This window comes from Parus major, chromosome 2 (genome assembly GCF_001522545.3).
Source record: "Parus major isolate Abel chromosome 2, Parus_major1.1, whole genome shotgun sequence".
In the NCBI taxonomy this organism is placed as follows: domain Eukaryota; kingdom Metazoa; phylum Chordata; class Aves; order Passeriformes; family Paridae; genus Parus; species Parus major.
The window spans coordinates 116,687,811-116,708,723 of NC_031769.1; the positions used below are offsets into that span (position 1 = coordinate 116,687,811).

At 38.5% G+C, this 20,913-nt stretch overlaps 1 protein-coding gene and 1 long non-coding RNA gene across 2 annotated transcripts in view; both read left to right on the forward strand.

Annotated features, from left to right (window-relative positions):
* The first annotated feature begins 329 nt into the window (after positions 1-329).
* On the forward strand, positions 330-6,656 carry LOC117243953. The gene is made up of 2 exons (XR_004496130.1): positions 330-963; positions 2,203-6,656. It is a non-coding gene; the product is annotated as an uncharacterized LOC117243953 (long non-coding RNA).
* Positions 6,657-17,961: 11,305 nt separating this feature from the next.
* Positions 17,962-20,913, forward strand: part of DNAJC5B (DnaJ heat shock protein family (Hsp40) member C5 beta) — a 36,648-nt gene continuing 33,696 nt past the window's right edge. Inside the window, exon 1 of the mRNA XM_033512273.1 lies at positions 17,962-18,295. The gene's annotated coding sequence lies outside the window, so the exon portion shown is untranslated. The remainder of the gene's footprint in view (positions 18,296-20,913) is intronic.

Genomic DNA, 20,913 nt, shown 5'->3' on the forward strand with positions numbered 1-20,913 from the left:
GAAGGGGCCGGGCCGTCAGAGAGGGGACCCGGGGAGGAGGGGGAGGAGGAGGAGGAGGAGGAGAACGGAGAGAAGGAGGAGGAGGAGGAGGGATGGCGCCTCCGCCCCGCCCGCGCGCGGCGGCCCGGCTGGAGGAGCAGGCACGAGCCCGGCGGACCGTGCGTGGGTCGCGCGGCTGGCGACACGCGCAGAGCGGCGTCATAACGTCACCGCTGCCCACACTCGCCCCGTCCGCGCGCACCAGGCAGGGGCGGCTCGGCGGGCCCCGCGCGCCGCGCGCATGCGCTCTGCCCCCTCCCCCTCGCGCCTTCGCAGGGGCGGGGGGCGGCACCGCCCTCCTTCTCTCCGTGCGCTGCTTTCAGTCACAGAATCACGGAATAGACTGGGCTGAGAAAGGGCCGGGAGGTCATCCAGTCCTCAGCCGGGAGGTCATCCAGTCCAGCCTGTGAGCGAACACCACCATGTCAGCTAGACCACGGCACGAAGTGCCACGTCCAGTCTTTCCTTAAACACTTCCAAGGACGGTGACTTCACCGCTTCCCTGGTCAGCCCATTCCAGTATCGAGTCGCCCTTTCTGTGAAGAATTTTTTCCTAATGTCCAACCTGAACCACCTATGATGCAGCTTAGCACTATGTCCTCTCAGCCTGTCGCTGGTTGTCCGGGAGGAGAGACCGACGCTCACCCGGCTACAACTTCATTGGAGGGAGCTGTTGAGGGCTATAATGTCACCTCCGAGCCTCCTTCTCTCCCGGGGGACTAAGCATCCCCAGGTCTGTCAGCTGCTCCTTCTAAGATTTCTGCTCCAGACTCTTCAGCCATTCCATTCCCCCCTCTCTGGACTTGCTCCAGTACCCAAATATCGTTCTTGGATTGACGAGCCCAAAACTGGATGCAGAATCCAAGATGCGGCAGTGCTTGGGTGAGACCCAAGGGGTCCTGGAACCCCTGGGCCAGAAAGGTGGTAAGTGGAGGTTTGTCTCAGTACCCCCGTGTCATGTCATCTCCAAGGGATGAGGTTGTGTCAGGAGAAGCTTAGGTCAGATATTGGGAAAAGATTCTTGACCCAAGTAATGCTTGGGCACTGGAACAGGCTCCCAGGCAAGTGATCACAGCAGCAGCCTGACAGTTCAAGAAGTGTTTTGGCAATGCTCTCAGCCGTGTGGTGACTCTTGGGGATGGTCCTGCTGTGAAGGAACAGGACTATGATGCTTCCAGCTCAGGATATTGTGTGTCCATGTGCCCTCAGTTCCTCATTCCCCGTCCTCACAGGCTGTGCCCTGACGCTGGGGGAGCAGCACTGAAGGGGCTGTGGTGTCACCAGGGCCAGATCTGGTTTCTCTGGCTGCTCCTGCGGGAGGCTGGGCAGTCAGTACAGCCTGGCCTTGAACACCTAACCTGGGGAGCTTCCTTAAAATAAAATATGGAAAGATAGTTTTGTTCCAAAATGCATCATCCATCAAATGAAATACACTGGGGAGTTTGTATTTGCATTTGAACCCTTGTGGTTCGTTTTTAGAGTGAGGAGAGGTGGGATTTTGTGCAAGACAAAGAGGTAAAACCATGTAATTTTTGTTAACATAAAAAATAAAGTTCCTGCAAACCACACAATTCCAGGAATTGCACTTTAAGGGAGAAAAGGAATAATTTGTGATGTGATTTACTAGTCAGTAGGTATGTACATCACATTAGCTGGGACAGCTAGAAAGAAACTTTGTTTTTTGGGGTTTTTTTTTTTCCTTAGGACTAAGCCTCCCTATGTCTGTCTGCAACTGTTTGGTTTGTTGGGTTTTTTTTTTTCCTTCTTCCATCTCTTTTATTTCTCCATTAAAAAAAAAAAAAAAACCTTAAATATAGCATGATAGGTAAGGGAACGTTTCTGTTCTTTGAATAACATATGAAATGCCTGTACCCACTTAAAAATCAGATTTTGCAAAATGATTCATATGATTTAATTTTGCATAATACATTGTTCTTCTCAGTGTTTGCTTACTGGCAGAAAGGTTTAGATTTCACATGATAGTGGTTATTTATAGGCAGTGACACAGCTTTGGAGGAACCCATTTGGGAAAAATAGGTGGTTTGTATGGAGGATTTTCATCTGTTTGAACTAGTTCTAGAAGCAAGTAGTTTCATAGATGTGGACTGATGGCCATTTCACCTTGAGCTGTGAAGTTAACAAATGCACCTTCTTCTTTTGCAGAACTGTAGTCCCACCTTGCCTCATTGATAGCCAAAAGAAGATATGGACTCGTGAGGAGGACCCTGGATCAACTGCTGTGTCTTAAGAGCTTTTTTCAGCTGTTTTCCCCCTTTTTTTAAAGATAAGAATCTCACAAGCATTCTCAGTATGATTTTATAATGCATGCATGCAGTAATTCAAGATACAATAAGCACATGGTAGTTCAAAGTAAAATAACACACTCAGCTTTTTTTTCCCCAGTAATTAAGACATGTCAGGTTTGCTCTGCATTCTTTGACAGTTTATTCATATTTGGCCTGCTTACATTAAATCAGCAGCGCTTTTGAGTTACTGATAGAACTCCACCAGCTTCACTGGTGTCACGTTTTCCCTCTCCCAGTAATTTTTCAAAATTACTTTTTGTTCTTTTCTACTAATAATGAATTTGTTTTCTGTATTTGAGTAGGATGAATTTTTATTCTAGTCAATCTGAAATTCAATTCATCAAAAATATGTCATGTTTTTTAGGGGAAAAAAAGTTTATTCTTACTTTCACAATATAAGCAGTGTGTATTTCAATCATATATAGTCAAACTTTAAGTGAAGATTATTAATAGTGTGGTTTATAGTTCCTATCAGCTCTGCATACTTTCCATCTGATTATTTGAAATTTGTTCTTTAGGAACACTTTAATTTTCAGTCTGAGACAGTATAGCCTTAAATAACCAGTGTTGTCCCTCGGATCACCTTTGATCTTTAATTCATGTTTCATAAACACCTTTAAGGAAACTGAAATACATTATTATGAAGTAAGCATAGATTTTCCAGGCAGTGACTGTTTCCATAAATGTAATGTTCTCAGAACAAAAATTGCTATTTTTTAATATATACAGACTTTATTAATATTAGCCTGATGTTGATTTCTTGAGTGAATTTACAATGAAGACCCATAGAGAATCATAGAATAGTTTGGGTTGGAAGGGACCCTAAATATCATCAAGTTCCAACCCCCAATCTTATCTCAGGATGACAAAGCCTTAAAATTATGGAGTAAGTCACATATTTTCAGCCTAAATGTGTTTGTTGCAAAAAGAACACATATTCTGTGACTTACATCCTGCCAATTCTGTTGTCTTCATTTGCCACACACTAAGAGCTTGTAGAAAAGGAAAGAGGGTTTTATTGATATGTATGTCATATACCTCTTTTTCATATAGGTATAACAGCACCAAAGAGTTTATTCAGGGCATTTTGTTTGAATTAAATTTCAACCATGGAGTTCTTTGGGTACCATGGTGGTGCATGTCTTAAATACATCATAGGATATCATGAGGTGTTATAGTTCAGCCATGTAAGCCCTTTGTCTTGTGAGTTCTTTATCATGGCAGATACAGCTATTAATTAGAACATTCAAATTTAGGGAGCATTAATAATGTTTCGGTGTTTCTTTTCACATTTGTAGTTAATGTCTTTTACACATCATTATTATTTTCAGGATGCTGTCTAGCAAGGAAGAAGCATTTGTCACAAAGAACAGCACTTATGAAACTGGAGAGATGGAAGATCACAAAATCATAGTTAGTTTAGTTTCCTGGTTACTGTAAAAAGAAGATTAAATCACACAGGTACTCCATCAAGACATTCTGCAGGGTTACCTGCATGACACAGAGTGGCTCTCTGGGGCACACCCAGCTAACACAAGCAGAACTGAACAGTCTGAACAGAAGAGGATGCTTTCCCAATGTTGTCTTTACAAAATGGGAAATAAGGATCCTCAAAGGCATAATGTGCTTGTACTTTGAAAACATACTGAGAACAGAGGAAATATATATTTGTACAGGTACATGATCAAAACAAGCACAAGATGCTTTAGCTTTTCTTCTTACCTGAAGAAGTTATGTGGTCTAAAAATCAGGGTTATTCTGTAGACAAGTCTCTTGTTACATCCCCAGTAGCTGAATTTTTAGACATTGTCTTTGGCATTTCTTTGGCACATAGTCCAAAGGACCATAGTCCTTTCTTTTCTACACAGTTGTTGTCTGAGTGAATACTATATATTTCCATAGGAATTTCAGACATCTGGCAGCTGAGTTGAAATATACTTCTCTCTCTGTTTGGTGTGTCCCTTCCCTCTACCTTGCCCTGGGTCTGCATTGAGCTTCTTTGAATTGTTGGGCAATACAACGTTCTTATCTCCTCTTTGCTTTGACATCCCCTGCACCCTGGATATTTTCTGCAGAACTTTTCATCATCCCCTCAGTGTGTTCATTCTTCCTGAGAGTGATAACTTGCACTTGCCTTCACATGAGTGTATTGTAAATTCCTCAACCCATTTTTTTGGTTGGTCAAGATTCAATACTAGTCCTGTCCTTCAATATACTTTCCTGGCTTTCTGACATGTGCAATTTTAATAAGCATGCTCTCAAAACAGCTCAGCAGTAAAAATTACATGAATGAGTTAATCTAAGAGGTGGAAGAGATCTGAAGAATGGTATTTAGTATATCCTGTCAACTCATGCTAACTCCTCTGGAAATGTTTTACAGTCATTTTTTTGCACCCATCTTGCAAACGTGCAATAGCAACAATAGCAAAATAGCTTTATCTTTTCTATGGCCCTGGTTCATCATTCCTGACTTTAGAGGCTTAACCTGGAGAGTAGTTGCCTAAGGCTAATTTCATAGTCAATAATTAAGGGAAAGACAGCAGGTCCTTCAAGTTGTTCTTTGAAGTTGCCTTTCTCTTCACTGAAAGGAAGGAACATGGCGTAACCTTTGTCCTAATTTAAGTGTACTTCAGTTAGTGTCTGTGAAGTCAATCAGATGAAGTGGCATATGTGATGGTTTCTGACAGTGTCAGGGTGGGCCATGGAGAAGGACGGTGTCAGCCAAGACAAGCTAAGTCACGTGTGCTGTGTTCCCATTAGCTACAGGTTTTGTCACTGCTGGAGAGGTAGATAAAGTCGGTTTGACTTGTCTGGGCAGACTGCTTGTTTGCTTTTGCTTCAGTTTCTGGTATTTTAAATTATATAGAAATCTGTTCAGAATATTTTCAATATTTGTAATAACTTCAATTTCACTAAACTGACAGTGGCTAATTGATATATACCAATTCTACACCAAAACCAGCAAGCTGGAGCAGAAAGTTGAAGAGTGATCCCAGAGCATTTCATCTTTTAATTTGCTTTCAGCCCTAAGAATCATCCTCTATGCTTAATTTAAGAGTGGAGCTTTACTGACAAGTTATAGCCTCCAGGAACGGGACTGACTGTGGAAACAGGCTAACCAAAGTCAGTTCTAAACACTGCTACAGACTGTCACAAGTTTAATATGGGTTCAAAGCCAGCTTTCTCTAACTCCATTGAAGATATTATTGGGAATAATTCTTTCTAAATGCACTTCTAAAAAGCTTTAGCTAGAGTGCACACAGCTTAACTGGTCTCAGCCACCGGAGTTCTGTTTTTTCAATGATTATAGTTACCTGGACAAAAATCCTCACTCTACAGTTTAAATGACTAAGGGCGTTGGTGTCAGCATAAGCCTGTGGAGAAAGCTTCTCTTTGTGTCATTTTTATATGAATAATAACAGCTGATGTGCAGAATATTTTTAATATCAGAGTGGGAGGATATGAGAACCCCAGGTGCAGTTTCTGAGGTGCAGCTTACAAGTTTAATGGTGTTACTAGAATCTGAAAATTCACAGCTTTTTATGTTGGTAATGGAGGTGGGTTTGGACCCCTCTGAACAGATGTAACAAATTCATTGCACATTTACCAGCTGAATAATTTCTTAGCATACCACTCAGTGTACAGTACCTGGTAGCTTCCATGATAAATTGTAGAGCATCAATCTCCCATTCTATCTTTAGAAAATCTAGTGATTTATTTTTATTTGGTTTGGTAGCTTTTTTTAAATGTTTTATATGCTGCCCCAGTACCTCATCAAAATTGCACATCCTTTCTAAATTTCTTTACATGAAGGTATAATTTTTAGCACAGCCTTTGCAAGGATTTTGTAAAGAGATTTTGACTTTTTTTAAAATGTCTCCATAATTATGGATTAGACTTAAGTTTGGATTTGGAAGTCATGTTTAAGTTCAAAAGATTCCCAATGTTACAGCTGATTCTTTACTGGCCTATTGATATATACTAAAGATGTCATGTAATATTAAATCTGAGACTATCAAATACTGACGGAAGTGAAATAATAAGCTAAAGTTGCTGCTTACAAACTAGGCTGAAGCAACAGTGTTTTATTAATCTCATTGTGTTGTTTTGTTAAAAATCACAGGAAAGCACTTTGCTTCTTTATAGGCCAAAAATTAGACCTTTCTTGGGGTCCTGTCTTCTTCTAGGCCAGAAGGAGTTTTCCACTGAATTAATTTTGCAGAATGTTCTGTAGTGAAATGAGCCCACAGGAGAAGCAGCTAATGCAATTCCTGTTTAAAAAATAAATAAATCGAGCATGAGCTTTAACTAGTCCTGGTTTTTATAGAACCAGTTCTGGGAATAACACTAGAAGTTCTTCAGACAAAGAGTGTTTTTATTTATGTCTGGCTGTATTAAAGATGAGCACACTCCTTTGTTGCAGAAGCTTATTTGTATGAAAATGTAGACTAGTTGCTTTTTTATATATGCTAAAACTAATGAAAAATTTCTAGCAACAAAAGGACACTTAAGCAGCAGTCTCCCTTTGGTGTATGAAGCAAATCAGAAATGGCAATTGGAGTAACTTGCAGCATTTGCACTTCTGATAATTTGGATGACTATATACAAGAACCTACAGTCTCTCTCTTACACCTACATTCCTCTTTCATTTTGTCTTTTTTACTATTCAATTTTATTTTTATTGAAGGGTTATTGTGTGTAATTATTCCCTCACAAAAGAGTTAAGTTGAAATAAATATTAACTACTATTAGAATTAACAATCTCATTCAGAGGATCACATTACTAGTAAAACTGCATACTAATTACTATTCAAATAAAATTATTTCATTATATTCCAAGAAGTTATTTTTCTGCCTTTTCAAAAAATGCTTAAGTGTACTACCTCAGTTTCTCCAATAAATTTGAGCTTGCTTCAGAAATTAATCAGGATTTTCATAATTATGTTCCTTTTCAGCTCAGTGGTGGAAAATCTATCAAAACCTACAGCAGTAGAAGGTAATCCCATTCAGGGATAGAAGTGTGAGGATTAAACATTTGAAGCTACTGTTGTTTTTCCACCATGTAGCATCCTGACATTTCTTTTTGAAGGAAAGAATGTGTCAGAGTTAGCATTAGCATGACTTCTGCAAGTCTGGAAAAACATCTGTCATTCTGCCAGTCTTCCCATTAACTACCTGAGCAAATGCAGCAAGAAGATTTCATTACTTTCAAGAGACTAGCTCTGCTTTTCTTTTGGTTTATTTTTTGCTAAACCTTTAGTTTTTAACAATTGTGGAAAGGTAGCTGGCATCCTGTCACATTTACAACTCACTAAATTTCTATGTGCTTAATGCAATTAAAACTGGAAGGAATATTGCCAATATGTCAACAAAAATGCAACTAAGTGATGGGAGGGTTAGTTTACAGGAATTCCTGAACTCCTTTGTCTTGACCAAATGAAAGAAAATTGTTCCTGTAAAACAAGGGCATACTAAAAGGATTAGCTCTGATAAACTTTTATGTTCAGATAAAAGGCAGTCTGAGTATTAGAACATTTTTGATCAATTTCTTAAAAGCAGCTTTGCAGTTAATTAGAGACAAGTCTCGTGTTTTAAAAGCTGAATGGGTGAGGGGGTGGGGAAGCGGGGTAGTGCAGTAAAACACAGAGGCTGAGCCCCGTAATGGTGTGGAGCGCACTGGAAATGTGGTTTTAAAACACGTTTTGCTAATACACGTTGTGCTAAACTAGGTCTTGTTGTGCAGAGAGGCCATGCCCCTCCATCTCACTCCTCCTGGCTGTTTGCTCCTACTACTAATGATGTTCACCTCTAGGGTAAGCCAAGAGAGTTTTAGAGAGTTAAACTGGCAAAAAATTTCTCCTAGCCCCACCCCACTTCCTCTCCCCCTAGAAAACGTGGGACCAGCCAATAGCACTGGTTGGTTCAAGGTGCAGGTATATAAGCAGCAGTGGGAGTGCTCCTTTTGGAGTCAGCCCACATTAGACCACATCATCTGTATCATAAAAAATCACCTACATGGTGTAAATTAGCATTATGTAAGGAATTATTCAGATACTATATAATTCAAAAAGTCGTTCATTTTAGAAAATCTAATTTTAAAATTTCACAGAAATATATTAATTGGAATGTGCGAGTAACATATTGAAATATATAACAGATAAGAGTAATATGTCACATATGGATGGAATATATTACATATGTCTAATATTTGTGTAATATATTTATGATACAAGATAGACATAGCAGAAATTGTGGTGAAAATATGGGTTAATTGGCATAAAGTGTTAGTGGTACAAAGCACATACTTAATTTTATGCGTGTTCTTACATGCTTTGCTGAGCTGGGATTATGGAGAGCACCCTCTAGTCATGTCAGAACATCAGTTAAATCTACATAAATCAATACCATGTCAGCAGTTTTCTAGATTAAATTACATGACTAGGAATTTGTAGACTACTTTTATACAAGTATAGACCTAAGAAAATAAGCAGCTTTTATAATGTTTCATCTTACCTTGGACTCGGAATGTTTATTAGTATAATTCTTTAGTAAGAAATGTCATACTAAAATGTATAGAAACTGAACAAATGTACTAGTCTGCAAATTGTTCAAAACCTGCAAGGCAGTGTGTTTCATAGAATACCTAAAACCAGGAAAAAACCATGACGTCTGCTTAGTTCTATGCAGGAGGTTTTACTTACACACCCAACTTCTGACTACACAAAATAAGTAGAAAGCCCTGTCTGAAAAGACAGAATGAGTGTAAAACTCCAATAGAAATGCTGATGTTTCTGCAGACTACAAAGAATTGAGAACAGGCCCAAAAAGCTTAATTTGGCAAAAGGCTGCTTATCTTGCTGTGATCTCGAAATAGATGATCTGTGGGAAAATGACATGTCATTGCATCTGTAGCCAAAATAATCAATTCCCAGATAATGGGAGAATTTAATTTGTTAGAAGTCAGAATTAATACTAATACACTGCAAGTCAATACCATTTGCATTACAAGTGCCTGGTTTATTGCAAGGTGCAGAAAAAATGTACAGTGTGAAGCTATGGTCCCAAACAGCAAATAAATTCAAAGCTTAAATTGCTTTATAATTCAATTTTCAGTTATATTTTTGTTCTCTTGTCACTTTATTATGTCTGTATGCATGAATGTCCATTTGTGGAAACAGCTGATGAAACAGATCTTTCTAAACACTACTTGGAAAAAAAATAAACAAATGTTCATCATGCAAACTTACTCATAATTGCCATTTATCACATGTAGGAAAAAAAATTGTTTTGTATGCAATTTGTAACAATACATTAATTTAAATCTCATGTGACTTTCAAATAAAATAGGAAAAGGAAAATCAGTGAAATCTCCTATTGTCTGGCACAGCAAAAGAGATGGTGATGTGAACCAACAGTAGCAGCATATACTGACTGTTACCAAGTAATGCATAATATGCATCCTGTTCTGCTCAGAATTGACATGCATTCTGCAGCAACCCATTTCCCCTTTCTATGGCACAGACTCCATGCACACCCTGTAAGTCTAAGTCTTTATGATATTGCTAATATTCAAAGTAGATTCTGGTGGCCAGTTTCTACTTGCCCTGAGAAGGGCTTTTGCCCTGCTTTCCTGGAAAAACTTTATATCTTCAGATTGGTGATTTTGGAATAAAATTAACAGTGGAAATCTGGAGAGTTACCTATTATTTGATAGTCTAATTTCCAGTTGTTGGAATTGTCCAAAGCTTCCTGCAGAAGCTGATGCAGGGTTATCTTGGCTGGGGACTGATGGTGCAGTAAGGCAGCAGTAGTTCCCATGCCTTCTTAAGTAGCTTAGGTAGTCTGCTGCTAGGATACCCAAGTTTGGGAATCCCTGGCTAATATTTGCAAATTCTTTTGAAATAATATTTTGAAATAACATGTGAAAGTTTGAAGAGCTGTTATTTTAAGGAAAGCAAGAAAATTAAGTAACTCACTTCCTCTGAATTGAATCATCTTTCCCCCACCACTTTTGGAAAAAAACCCAAAAAAACAACACACTGTAAAGTTTATTGTGAGTAAAACCCATAAGGTTCCCCAGTCATGTACAGTAATTTATGGAAAATTTTATAAATTGGAGTTGCAAATTATTGGGTGCTCATTTTCTGTCAATCTCAATTGTGAGTTCTGTCATTTATAGAGGGTTGGGATATCACCTTCAGAATCAAAAGGACGTTAAAAATTATTTTGTGGAGTTTATAGCAATCATAAAAATCTTTATTGAATTCTGGATAATTTCCATAAAGTCCATAGGACTCCCTGATATAATAAATGCCTTTTAATCCACTTGTCTGAACTAAGAAACATGAGTTATGTTAAGGCCTGTGAATATTTCCCTCTGAAAATTGTTTTCAGGTAAAGCATAATTTCTCACTTATTGATAGCAATTACTACTGTATTTTGTGGCCTGTGTTTTCTATTGCAATCAATAGCTAAATCATAAAGTTGAAAAGTTTAAGATGTTCTTTAGCAGAGAATAAATGCCAGCAGTCTGTACCTTTATGGTTATAGTGACCTTATTATGGGCAAATCAGCCGACTTGAAAATAAGCAAGTACTAAGCAGTGGCCATAATTTTAATACTGTTTTCTTGCTCAGAAGGACAGCCCGTGCTCTGTTGTCACAGCTGCCTAATTGAAATTTGATCACACAGCTGGATCACTGGTCACACACCAGTGACCGCTCCGCGGCTTTGGCAGCTCTTTGCTGTTACACTAACTTTTTGTTTCCCAATCGTAAGCAAATTAAAGCAGGCAGCTGCAAAATCATCAATAGGTTAAATTCATTAGCTGTTCTCTCTATGAAATAAACAGGAAAATGAAGCTCTTCTTGGTTTTAATTAGTTCTTATAAAAGTTGGCAGGGAAACAAAGACATTTGTACACTCCTTTATTTTTATAAGAGACTTGCCTGAAAGAAAAACCTCAGACGTGTAATTTCCTTTTTTTTTTTTCTCCCCTCCTGTGCTTAATGCTCTCAGTCAGAAGCTAACCCAGCACCCTGCCTCTGAGGGTAGAAAGAAAGGTGGTTTGGCAAGGGGTTATACTATGTCTCTTTTGTGCGGATCGGGGCATGTTCAGGGGAGCCTGCACAAGCTGTTTCCACAGTAATAGGCCACACTCTGTGTTTGCAGTCTCCTGGACGGGTAATTCTTCTGCAGGAGAAGCCTTCGCCGAGTGCTGTGGTTCCACAATCATTACCGCTGGCTCTGGGCCATGCCACATCACCCAGCAGTACAAATTTGATCTGGATCAGGTGTGGGCACATGATTACATTTCTGTCAAATTAGCAGAGCGCTTGGTGAGGATTTTCTGCCGCCTGTCTGCTTTTATCCTGGTTGCAGAGGAAATGTGCTGTGCAGGAACCACAGAGTGTTAGGGCCACGCGGGCAACCGATACCTGTTGCAGCAGTAATCCTGCTGGGGCAAAGGTAACCTGCTAAAGTTTTGTTGGAACAAATTGAATTGGCAGAGAACATTTCAACTGGAACAGCACCTTGTGTCACATACCCATGGCAGTGTTAAGCTGGCAGCAGAGGCCCCCAATGTGTTTAATATATAGTTAAACATTGGCCTGTCCTTTAGTCACAGACTACTCCAGAGGAGTCTTAATTCTCCTTATTCATACTATTTTCTACAGCATTTACTTGTGCTTCATGCTTGTATGGTGTTCTGGCCCCTACATCCTTCTTAAGGTGCAGTTCTGTGGTGAGCTGAAAACAATGTAAGGCTTTAACTGCTGCTGAAAAGGTGTGATGTCACCACTTCCATTGCATCAGCTCTAGTAATGATGCCAGTTGTGTAGTGAGTCAGACTAGAAAGCTGATTTTGCTGAAAACTAAGGAAAAAATAATAATATGAAAGAAAATCAGTGAAAGTTTGAACTGTTCCATTGCTGGCAGCCCTAAGATTAACTTGAGCCAACTGTGAGCCCATGGGTTCAGATTTCGAGTTTCAGTTCTGACTACTTTCCAGCTGAAAGGTCTTGTCATAACAAGGTAAGGAAAAAAAAACACCTTAAGAACAGCTGTGATAAATGGTTAACAATAAAGGTACTAATTTACTGAGATGTTAGTCTTCTGATCATTGCGAAATATTTCCAGTGGCTATGTGCATAATAACATTCATGCTTATGGTTTTGCTTATTCACTTTATTGGTTAAATATTTATGCTAATGAAATAAGTTTTTTTAAATTTTTATTTTCTGACAGTAAGTAGTATTCAGGAAAGAAAAATATCTTAGACTTCTGTCTTTTCATCCATTAACCTGTACTTCCTTTACTGGGATTGCATTTTGCTTTAATTCTTTGACTTGTAACTCAACCACTGAACAGGCATTCCTTTCTGGTTCTAGATAAGATAGTTACTCATCAGCACTTCAGAAAGAATTTACCTTCCTCAGCCATCAATTAAGAGAGCATTTCTAAGACAGGGCAATAAATCCAATGTGGGGATTAATGAAGCTTTAGAGAGAAATGGCTACTGCCTGCTATCTCCCCTGCTGCATCCCCTCCCTCCTGGGAACTGTGTGGGTAAGCAGCTAGCTTGCAGGAATTTTGGAGAGAATAGTTTAGTGGTAGGTGCAGGGTAAAACTGAGGACTATGTGGGGATTTCAAGAAAGAGCTTGCATAGACAAAGACTGCAGGAGATGGCAGAGAGTGAATTATGAAAACTACATGAAGGAGGAACAAGTGGAGAGAACTGTTTGGTGCTGAAGAAATCCTGTATTTAGTGGGGAGGACAAAAAACAAGTCTTGATTCCCAAAGAGCAGGTATTGAGAAGATATGGTAGTGCTGTTTCCTAATCTGTTTCTGGTAAAATAGGCTGAAAAATAGGTCAAAGCACTTATTTATACTGTTCAAGCTGATCTTCCTGATTCTTATCTGTAGATGATTAGGCCAGGCTAAAATGAATAGCCTTGCTACCAGAAATGTGGATTTGTAAATTTACTATAAGAAGTAGAAGAATACTGCCTTAAATCACTACAGCTGCAGTAAATTACCAAGACACTGCCTAAATAAAGAATTAAGGAATTCTCTTATTTCACTTTTACTCAAAGACCTAGAAAACTCATCTCTGAGTCGGCAAAGTTAGATAAACTTACTAGCTTTTGCTTTTTAAAAAGTAATTTAATTTAAAAATAGACAGATTATTGTGATTTACATCTTAGTTAAGGCTACCTCCATAACCCACTTTAAATTAGGGAGGATAGACAGAACTTCCTCATAAACCACAGATGAAAATAAAATTACTGGTATTTCCCGAGTAGCTTGTTGAAAAAGTTAAATCTATTACTATTACTTAAAACATCATGTTTGGGGTCTCTAGTTTAAATTGCCAGGAAAAAATGTTTATATCATTTAAGTAGTCACTTAAGTAGTCTGCCAAGGCTTTGAATTGAATTTACTGGAATATAAATTCCAGGTCTGGATTGCTTCTTTTTGTCAAACTGACCAGGTAAAGGCATGAGAAATTTAAATATGTAACTGACTGTTCATTTAAGGCTCCTGCTTCTTGAGTTTGCTAATTTTTTTCAGTACTTCAGTTAAAGATATTAAAAGCCCAAGATATATTTAAATTGAGATATTCTATGTGAATAGTAACAGAAGGTCACAATATGTTCAGAGAATTCAAATATATGAATGTTCTCTTATGAATACTTACTTCTTGTATAGATGGAGTTGCAGATGGGTTACCAGATGGAATACCTTCCTTCAAATATAGTTCCATGTATTTAAAAACAGATGCAATGCAATCATATTATTTAAATCAATTCTGTTACTGCTTTTGAAGCCACAATGACAGTAACTATTCTGTATCAGAGAGTGGCAAGAGGAATGTAACTTGCTGTAGAATTGTTGGGCTTGACTGACATCTAAAAAGTCTCTCTCTGAAAACAGGACCTTAATCAAATGCTCTTTTCTTTGAGAGATTGTTTGAATATCTAACAGCATGCAGTAAAGTTCAGACAGGGCACTAGATGTCCAGGAGTGTGTGAAACAGGACTGGATAAAAAGAAATTACAAGAAGAGCATTTGGGGACATAGTAATTGAGAAGTACTCTTCCTTCTTAACAAAAATAAATTCCCATGCCTTAGCCAGAGGCCCAGCACATCTTGGCAGAAGCATTCTTTTTTTTCACTGTCTCAGTCTTTTGCCCTTTGACTATCCTGCTTAGCTGAATGTTACGAATATTGATATCACCACAGCACAATATTAAAATATAAAACAAAAGAAAAATCCAGAGACCAGAAAACTGCCCAGAGAGTGAAAAATTAGAACACACTACCCCTGTATGCACCCTTTCTGAATTCACATATTATCTCATCAGCCTATCATACTTCACTTATGTCCTCATGCTCTACTTGTGTTGGGTCTTCTTTTTCCAGACTGCCACTTACACCCCACTGAAAAGACATCAGCTACCAAGAGCTCTTGTTCCAGTATCCTCACCTGCCTTCTTTCTCTTGACATGTCTTTCTCTTGACAGTCACCAATATAAATTCCAACGTCCTTGTAGACAACCTTTTTGTAGAAAAAGCCACAGAAATTAGCAATAACAGTACTCATAGCAGGGAAGTTTCAGGGAGAGCAATTCAGGGATACTTAGACACAGTTGCCCAGAACCATGTCCAGATGGCTTTTGAGTAACTCCAAGGATGGAGGCTCCAAAGCTCTCTGGGAAAGTTGTGGCAGTGCTCGGTCATCCTCACAGTGGAGAAGTGTGTCCTGATGTTCAGAGGTAACCTCCTATGTTTGGGAGTTTGGAGTCTGGGCCTGTTGCCTCTGGTCATGGCACTGGCACCACTGAAAAGAGCCTGGATCTGTCGTCATTGCACTCTCCCTTCAGACATTTGTATACATTGATGAGTTCCCCCCATGGAGCCTTCTCCATTCTGGACAGTCACAGCTCTCAGTCTTTTCTCACAGGACAGATGCTCCAGTCTCTTCATCATCTCTGGGCCCTTTTTTGGACTCTCTTCAGTATGTCTATGTCTCTTTTGTACTTGGAGGCCCTTATCTGGACCCAGCACTCCAGATGTGACCTTACCAGTGCTGAGTAGACAGTAGGATTATCTCCCTTAACCTGCTGGCTTTACAGAAGCATGTCAGCAATTTATTTAAATTGCCAAGTTCCCCAAAGTAAAATCTGAGATTTTCTTTTCCTGACAGAACTGGAAGAGAGTCAAAATCTGTAGGTTCTCCATAAAGGTCAAGAGTTCTTTATCTGATCACATGTACCCCCTAGATACTTGGATGTTGTCAGTATTAATCCTACCAGATTCAACAAACTAAAAACATAATTCTGCTTTTAAAAATTGTCTTTCCTTGCCTTGGAAATTAAAATTCACAGTGCTGTTAAGCACTGACGCCAGTACATTTATGCATGTATATGTCTCAGCTCCAGGCTTTAAGTTCTTGAACTTGCTATGAGCCTGGAAAAGGAGGGAGTGGTAGGAGGAAGGACTGGAGTGACTCAGAATTCTTCAGTCCTTAGCACTGGTTATGTGTAACTGGAGGTTTCTGAAGCAACCCCAGACCTCCTGTTCTGTCTGGGCCATGTTTCACATTTTTTATGTCTGATATTCAACTTTGAATTTCCAGGCATGTTCTGATTTGCCTGTTTTGAAATACATGCAATGTATACATGAAATGTAAAGTATAAGCCAGACCTTTTTGGTAGAAGAGCCTTCGGGACTAGAACTGTGTTTTACTTTTGTATTGCCTGCCACAGTGGTCTTGTGGTGCACTATCAGGTGTTACAATACAACAACAACAACAACAACAACAGCAACAACAACAACAATAATAATAATAATAATAATGAGAAGAGTGAACAAATATTAAATTAACTGGCTATTCTTCTAAATTGCATAGCTGACCTGACAAAAGAGTTATGACAAGTCAAAAAATTTTGAGTCTTTTAAAGACTCTTTAGAATCTGTTAAGGATTCAGAACCCCAAAAGGGAAAAAACTGCCTAGATTTACTGGGATTGTGTTCGTTTCCTCCAAAGAAATAGGGAGTGGTTGTAGGAAAAGCAAGGACAGGTCCCAGCTCTGCGCACCAGAGGGAGCTGTAGCCACACAGAACTGTAAGTCCCGGTGTGTGCCAGGAATGCAGAGCAGGGCTCTTGTTCTTGTAATAGGATGAATAAAAATACAAGGGATTTGCATAACCTGAAAGTGATTTTATTTTCTGCCTGTTTCTTTTTTTTTCTCTAAATTTTTTTTGCCATTAGAAAGAGTACAATTTGTTTTGGTTTGTATTGCAAGAATGATAAAGTAATTTCAAAGATAGAGATCAAGCATGCTGATTGAATAGTATGGTTTATTGTGTTCATGCAATGTAATAGAATTAGCTATATCTACTCCGTTTTTATTGTCCTGGGAAAGGTACTTTGACTATGCTATTTTGACTTCTCATAACTATGCAAAACACTCACATTTTAGATTGAAATGTGCCCTGCCTTGTCCCCATACAAAGCTGAAATTTGAGGGGATGTTTGAAATTAAGAATATACCTAATAACAAAAGAAATGTTAAAATCATATGCTTCACATTAAAAAGCACCCACTTAACTTTTTTTATTAGCTTTCATGTTGGTGTTTTGTTTTTGTATGGTCATAATTATATAATTATAAATATACTTCATATATATGTGATCATAACATTTTATTAGGTATTTGACCATAACTATGATATATGTGATCATAATACCATATATATATATATATATATATATATGATCATAAATATACTTTTTAGATATATACTTCATATGATCACAATTATGCAACCCACAATTCTCATCTTCCTGGCTCTGCTCATGCATGGTGGGGGATAAATGTGAATGAAGGAGCAAATTTGAGCCTGGAAATAGGGTGGCAAGGGAAAGGTGGTTTTTTTTTGTCTTGGTTTCTTACCATTCAAATCTTTTTTAATTAGTTATAAATTAAATTCATTTTCCCCAAGTTACATCTGTTTTGCCTATGACAGTAATGGCTAAGGGATCACCCTATCATTATCTTGATCTATGAGCTTTTCAGTTTATCCTCTCCCATTCTGTTGAAGGGGGGATGATGGATGGTGTGAAGTGGGTAGAGGTCTGGCAGCCAGCCAAAGTCAACACAGGACAAAGGCTATGGTTTGGAATTGGGTGATCTAGGACATTTTTGAGTACAAAAGATGAACTACTTGGTTCTGAGGATGATATACCAAGAAAAATAGGGGGTTTTAAGTCTCTAGCACTTATAGTCTTCTCTGTTTCAAATGTAAAGGAATGGCTGTCCAGTGTAAGAGTAAGAGTAGAAACTCTACCAGAATAAAAGACAACATCCTACATCTTCTGTTTTGATATAAAAATTTACAAGAACTCATGACTAAGTCCTAAAGGGACTTCTTCACTTAATCCTGTTTTGGAAGAGATTATGTAGTAAACCTAAGCTATGGCTGGTCTTAAAGAAATGAAATTTAGAGCAAGAGATGTTTTATTTTTAAAATAATTTAATATATTTGCATGGGGAAAAAAAAGACAAACCTAGTGCCCCATCAAGAATAAAGCACAGAAAAACAACTAACTAAATACACAGTTGTCCCAAATTTTTTGGTGTCACTAACTCTTGGATATATCAGCTTTTAAACTCATGAATGTTTTATTTGCTCTTTCATAGATCTTCCTGAGAGATAAACAATTGGATACTGGACAACAAAAGAAGTAATCAGACTCCACTGACCTGTTTAACCCTGATTGTGAAGGATGAAAAGCAGCAGCTGCTTTCTGTGGAACAGGGCTTCTGGTGGCACTTGCCTCTTTCCTTTGGGATGATATTGGCATAAAGACATCAAGGTGTTGAACTCATAATGCTGTGAGTTATACCTGCCAGACTGTGTTCCATCACTTTTTGAAGCAGGTATGTTCTTTAAATAAGAAATTATTTGCTTTATTTTTCAGCACTAATCCAAATGAACTATGGGTATTATAAGAAAAAAAGGCATATCATTGCAACCTCTTTATAAGATACTTAATGCTGGGTAATATAAAATTGATACAGAAAGAGCTGAAGATAACTGGGGCTCCATCTTCTTAGGTGATGTGGAATTGTCACCAGAATTTGGATTGTGTTTTAATAATTTTATTGTCTTTCAAGGAAGAAAACAACATTTTGGCTTTGGTCTACTGGAACAAAAATACACAGCTCACTATTAGGATTCTAATGTAACTTCAGCCATCAGGATTGTATCTAGTACTAAAATTGTGACTGTTACCTCTTCCTTAATAGGGAAAGTTTAACTTTTTCTAGAAAAGTATTGTCTCATTGCATTTTTAGTATTTTATAGGATTGCTTTAAATAAGTAAGAAATAATTTTGAATAGCTAAAGTTAAAGCTTCAAGTTGATTAATTGCTATTAAGACTGAATAGGCTATTGAGTCTAAATTTCCATAGCTGACTAGGTTATTAAAATAATTTTATGAGAAAGCACAAATTACATGGCTTGGTAGTTCTTCAGAATTAAATCCATTTTAACTTTAGCTTATGCTTCAGGGCTGCCATGTAGCTGACCAGCTTTATGTCACAGATGTTTTAACTAATGCTATATATTTGTGATTTCACATGGCTACTACCACTGTCTTGTACTTTAATAGGCTTCCTATGCCTTGCATGATTCCAGTGCCAGGATAGATCCCAGGATTATGCTAAATATGCTCTAGGTATGCCATCATGAACAAAAAGCATGGTAGCTACTGCAGGTGGTAAAGTAGTATTTAGATACTCACATGCAATTTCATTTTCTGTACTGTTAACTTAAACCCAAAAGTTCAGTACATTTAACTAAGGGATTGTTTACAACATTTAAAAATAGACAGGTATTTTTTTTCTTTCAGCAGGTCAAAGGTTGATCAGAAAAAGAAAACATCAAAATAAATACTATGTGCCAAAATTACTACATGGATTATGACTCTCTGTGTACTTACATGGTATTTGATCTTTTTCATACCGAATACACCAAAGAATTTAGAAGTGTTACACACTTATTTCTGAACAAAATGTGACTTAGTAAATAATATATGAATAATGTCATGATAGTGTTTCTAGCTCAGCAATGAGAAGGGTGTAATAAAAGAGGGGATAGTCTTACCTAACAAAGCAGGTTTACAGAAATTTTTCTTATGACTTGGGTTACAGCTCACTTTTAGGCTTTTTCTGTGATCACTTTTCGACATTTGGAGTGGAATCCAACATTCAAAGAAGGCAAGTTGTAGTGAGAGTTTTCTTGTGGCAAGTCTGCCATCAATGAGCTTATGAATCATAGATATCTATATCTTGTGGTTTAAATTATGGTTTATGTAAAATCCTAGAATGGTTTGAGTTGGAAAGGACTTTAAAGGTCGTCTAGTTCCAACCCCCTACCCTGGCACTTCCACACACCTTCCACTAGACCAGGCTGCTCTGAGCCTCATCCAGACTGGTCTTGAAAACCTCCAGGGATGAGGCAGCCACAGCTTCTCTGGGCGACCTGTTCTAGTGCCTCACCACCCTCACAGAGAAGAATTTCTTCCTAATATCTAATCTAAATTCAGCCTCTTTCAGTTTAAAGCTATTCCCACTGGTCCTATTACTACAAGTTCTTGTAAAATGTCCCTCTCTAGGTCTCTTATAGGCCCTCTCTAAATACTGGAAAGCTGCTAGAGGGAGTTTCTGCTGTTTGAGTTGCTTTGTGTCATTGCCTAGCATTAGCATTAGCATTAGGTTTAAAAATGTTTCATTCTTCAAATCAAAAGGATGAACTGTGCACTGTAAGGAGGTAGTCAAGCCACTCAATGAATGAAATTCACTCCATTGGTTCTCAGGGTCATGGGTTGGGAGTCATGGAATCAATCAGGTTGGAAAAGATCTCTGAGATCATCAATTCCAATCTATGACTGAACATCACCATGTCAACTAAACCACAGCACAAAGTGCCACATCCAGTCTTTCCTTAAACACCTCCAAGGACAGTGACTCCACCACCTCCCTGGCAGCCCCTTCCAATGTCTAATCACTCTTTCTGTGAATAAATTCTTATGTCTGACTTAGACCTCCCCTAGTGCACCTTAGAGATTGTGTCCTCTTGTCCTGTCACTGGTTACCTGGGAGAAGAAACCAACCCCCACCTGGCTACAGTCTCCTTTCAGGGAGTTGTAAGGAGTGGTAAGGTCACTGTTGAGCCTCCTTTTCTCCAGGCTAAACACCCCCAGCTCCTTAGCTGCTCCTCATGAGACTTGTGCTCCAGACCCTTCACCAGCTCCATTGCTCTTTTCTGAATTTGCTTCAGCACATCAATGTTCTTCCTGAATTGAGGGGCCTGGAACTGGACATGGTACTCGAACCATCCTGAGCACACTGTAGAGATAATAGGGAGAAAGTGTTTTTCCAGTTGTTCTCAGAATCTGTGTCTCTTGACAATAAAAGGAATCTAGTTTAATTCAGAATCAAATTTATTACAATTTAAGCACCTAAAATTGGTTAGGCTGAACCTGAATCCTTGT